The sequence below is a fragment of the Polistes dominula genome, unplaced genomic scaffold (genome assembly GCF_049000335.1).
Source record: "Polistes dominula isolate Pdom_NZ unplaced genomic scaffold, Pdom_raw_medaka contig_286, whole genome shotgun sequence".
NCBI classification, from domain to species: domain Eukaryota; kingdom Metazoa; phylum Arthropoda; class Insecta; order Hymenoptera; family Vespidae; genus Polistes; species Polistes dominula.
This window is the reverse complement of record NW_028300851.1, coordinates 250,255-254,833: the sequence shown is the minus strand read 5'-3', so window position 1 is coordinate 254,833 and position 4,579 is coordinate 250,255. Positions and strand designations below refer to the sequence as shown.

General features: G+C 34.3%; 1 long non-coding RNA gene across 1 annotated transcript; it reads right to left on the bottom strand.

Annotated features, from left to right (window-relative positions):
* Positions 1 to 417: 417 nt before the first annotated feature.
* Positions 418 to 1,018, bottom strand: LOC149033807 (uncharacterized). Its single transcript, XR_016176334.1, has 4 exons — positions 859 to 1,018; positions 708 to 776; positions 572 to 652; positions 418 to 492 (listed from the first exon to the last, which is right to left on the bottom strand). It is a non-coding gene; the product is annotated as an uncharacterized LOC149033807 (long non-coding RNA).
* Positions 1,019 to 4,579: the final 3,561 nt, after the last annotated feature.

The window sequence follows — 4,579 nt, the reverse complement described above, 5'->3', positions numbered from 1 at the left end:
AATATTTAATATTAGTTAAAATTTTTATACCGAAATCCGCTGAGAAAAGAAAAATAAAGTAAATATGTACAATTGCTACAAATATTTGATGATAAATACCTTATCATAAAACATCAATAAACTAAATTATTAGTTAAATTCGTGATCCATAACATTTGTGTAAAATATTTACAATTTTATAATTATACAATTTATATTAGTTAGAATATACTATACTATTAGAGCATCACCACTCTCATCAGTTAACATACGGTTTTCCTTAAGATGATTTATTAAATCTTAAAAAGATGAAATTTTTTCTCGAGGTTCCTCTTTTGCCTCTGTAGCTGCTTTATTTTATCCGATTTTTTTTATCAGTCTCTTTTATTAAAGAAAGGGTTCTTTTACCCTTTTAGGCGTCGCAAAATCGTATATTGAAATTTCCACTAACATGACGAGGCTCGTAAAATTTACGCTTTCGAAATGGATTTGGGGAATCAATTTCATGTGGAACTTTAAATAAGAATAAAACAGTATTAATTAGAAAAATATTTGAAAAATATTAACAATAAAATATAATATTTATTCTCACCAGTATTTTCGTCTTCGCTGATAGGATTTGATTTTGCATTTTCTATAAATTCATTTAAATCAGATTGGTTACAAGAGGCTCCTGGAATTAAAATATTTAACAATATTAAAAAATTAAATTTTTCCATTAAACTTACCAAAATTAATGCTACTATTATTTGAGGTTTGACATTCAGTATTGTCTACTTCAAAACATTTTTTTGGACCTACAAATAGTAGAAATAATATATAAATATCTTTTTTTTGTTATTATCCTTCTATGTTTATACATAAATCTTATTATTTTACTTTTTTGCAAAGTATTGAGTACATTATATTGGTTGACAATATTATTCTCAGAAAAACATGATGACGACTGATTGCTGACTCCATTCTCATCAAATACTTCCGATAGCGGTGTGTTTGGTGGTAATTTACTAGTTTTATCAATACTGAGTGGATTTGTTAAATAAGGTGTAGGAACTGCATTACGTTTTATAGAAGATTTAACAACTCCAAAAATTTTTGATTGACAAATATCATCAGCTTTGAAATGTCTGGAACATATGCAAGTTCTTTTTACATCATTATTTTCAGTTAATCCACAAGCATTTAGCCACTTCAAACGTATCTCCAAATTTTTCTGGAAATCTAAAATTGATCAAATTTAAATAATATTAATAACATAATAAAGGATTTCATCTAAAAAATTAAAAATAATTTGCACTTACTGATGCAAAGAAATATTGTCAGCTCTCGACGCTTTTCTATCACATAAATAACACAACTTAACAATTTTTCAATAACTGATTGTTGGAAAAAGAATATTATTTAAATAAAAACAAAAGTTTTTAAAAATTTATAATTGTTTTTCTGAATTACAATAATAAATATATTTGTAAGCAGAATCATAACCACAAAATTATTCCCCTCATTCTTCCCCCTCTATTAATATCATGGGGAATTCTCAAGCATGCGCAACGTGAACCAGGTATCTGGGACGAGAGAGAAAATAGTATATGTCGGCACCTTAATAGTGGGACATTCCTTCCCATTTAAACTGTCCATATAGAAGTATTACATATATGGTCTAGGCACAGATCAGAGAGTGCGGAGACATAAGAGAGATGATATCGAGAAAAAGAGAGTTGAATTCGCCGGAGGAGAGGGAGAATGTGACAAAAAAAAGTACAGGGCAAATGGAAGGTGGGGGGGTCAGTAATGGGGGGGAGACAGGAAAAATATGCGAATAAGACGGATAGAGAGTTGATGTTGATTATGATGGAAAAAATGACGGAGGTGGAGAGAGAGATAAAGCAAGAGGTGGCAAAATTGATGATGGAGATAAGGGAAGAAGTAGCGAGGGAGATTGAAAGGAAGGAAAGGAGTGGGAGAGAAGAAGTCAAGATTTAGAAGTAAGACTAGAGGAAAAATTACAGGATTGGAGCAATAAATTACAGGAATAGGAAAACAATACAAAAGAAGGAAACAAGGGGGTTGTGGGAGGCAGTAGCGAGTTAAAAATGGAAGCAGGAAAACAAACGGAGGTAGAGAAATGGGTAAAAGAGGTAGAAAGAAGATGTGAAAAGTGGAAGGCGGAGGAAAGAAAAAGATGTGTAATAATAAGGGGGTTAAAAAAAGATAGAAAAGGTTTGGAGAAAGAGATGGAGGCTTTTTTAAGCGAAAATTGGACACAGAGGTGAAGGTAGAAGAAGCGAATCTGATGGGGTATGAAAAGAAAATTGTAAGAGTGAAACTGAGCAAGAGAGAAGAAAAGGAGAGTATTATGCAAAATAAGAAGAAGTTAGGAGATGAACCGGTATATATTGAGCATGACAGATCAAGGGAAAAGAGAATGGTTCAAAGAGATATAGTGAACAAGGCGAGGGAATTAAGAAAGCAACGAAGGAAGGTGATAATACGTTATAGAAAATTGGAGATAGACGGAGTGTGGTATAGATGGAGTGATAGAGAAAAGAAGCTAGTGAAGGAGAAACAGAGTTTTTATATGACAGAGGAGAACAGGAACTAGGTGGAAGGGAGAAAAGAAGAGAAACAAGAAGAGGCAAGAAGGAGGAGGGAAAAAACAGAAGGGAAAAAGTATAGGAACAAAGGAAGGGAGAAGGGTGAGAATAATGGCATGGAATGTAGCAGGGATAAGGAACAAGGAGAAGGACTTTTGGGAATATTTGGAGAAATTTGATATATTGGGACTGCAAGAGACGTGGTTAGACAAGAAGGGGTGGAAGAAGACGGAGGATTCATTTCCAAGGATTTACAACTGGATAGTGCAAGAGGCGAGGAAGGATAAAATGAAGGGTAGATACAGGGGTGGAATGAATGCTGGAGTAAGAAAGGATTTAGAGATTGTGAAGGCAGAGGCAGGTAAGGAGGGAATGATACAGCTTGAGATAAGGATAGCGGAAGAAGAAATTTGTCACATAATAATTGTATACAACAGAGGGGTGGGAGGGAAAAGCTGAGAGAAGTGGAGGAATGCATAGAAAGGAAGGAAGGAAAGAGGTTGCTAATAGTGGGTGATTTCAACGCAAGGATTTCGGATAAAGGAGGAACATGGTGGATAGGGGAAAAGGAGAAAAGAAAATCAAAGGACAGGGTGATAAACGTACAGGGGTATGAATTGCTGAAGATGGTAGCGGAGAAGAGTCTGGGGATACTGAACGGAAGTAAGAAAAATGATGAAAAGGGGGAATGGACTTTTGTAAGCAAAATAGGAAGTAGCGTCATAGATTATGCGATAACGGATGAAGAAACATGGGATGAGATAAAAGAAATGCAAATAGGAGAGAGAACAGAATCGGATCACATGCCGATAGAAATAAGGATAAGGGAAAAAATACTGGATAGTCTAGAGGAAGGAATAGTCCAGTCAAAATAGCCCTGAAATCGGGTTTTTGAGCTATACGGCTGAAAAAATATGGAAATTATCAGAAAAATGCGTACAATACTGTGGGCAAAGTAAAAAAGTTCTCAACCACCGGGAAAGGGGTGAAAAAAATTAAAAACTACCCCAAAAATACGATTTTTGGATTATATGTTAAAAATATCAAAAAAAGTTTCAAATAAAAGTTGTAGAGCATAAAATTTTAGGCCTATCTATATTCGAACATTTTTCCCCTAAAACGCACCCTTTCACCTCCCCTACGACGGTTCAAAGTACTCAAAAAATGAAAATTCAATAAAAAATATAAAAATTGGACTTTTTAAAATTTTTTTTTTTTTTATCTTTTTTTTTTTTTTTTTTTTTTTTTTTTTTTTTTTTTTTTTTTTTTTTTTTTTTTTTTTTTTTCCCCCCCCCCCCCCCCCCCCCCCCCCCCCCCCCCCCCCCCCCCCCCCCCCCCCCCCCCCCCCCCCCCCCATTCTTAAAAAAAAACTACAAAGAACAATCGTAGGGAAACAAAAAATTTTTTTTTCATCCCTTCTATTAAAAATCAAGGGGTGAAAACGGTTTTTGCTCGATATTTCGCTTAAAACGGGTTATTTAAAAAAATTTTCTTTTTCATATGAATTTTTAATTTATTTTTTAAATTTTGGTGGTAAATTTATATTTATAAATATTTACCTGTAGGAAATATCCCAATTTAAAGACAGGTAATTACTCCCCTTAGTCCTACGCTTTTGTAGAAAGAAACAGAAAATGAAGCTATCCTGCTCTTACTCATTGTGACGTAGTTCGCCATGGCACGCATGCGCAAACTCCTAACTTCCATGCGTGCAAGAGAGATAGACAACCTATTGTTAGCTTCGTCTAAATGTAAACAGTATAATGCGATGAAACCCTTTTTCTTAAATATATTCTCTTTTTCTTCTATATTCTCTATAGCTCGAGAGTCTCGCGCGCATCTGTGACAGCATGATAGATTTTTGAAAATATCTCAAAAAGTAAGCGAGATAAACCAAACCTAATTTTCCCCCCTTTTAAAACTCCCCCCCTCCATCTATCCCTAATTTTCCCCCCTTTTTAAAACTTCTCCCCATCCATCTACTCCCTCTCTAATTTTCCCCCCTT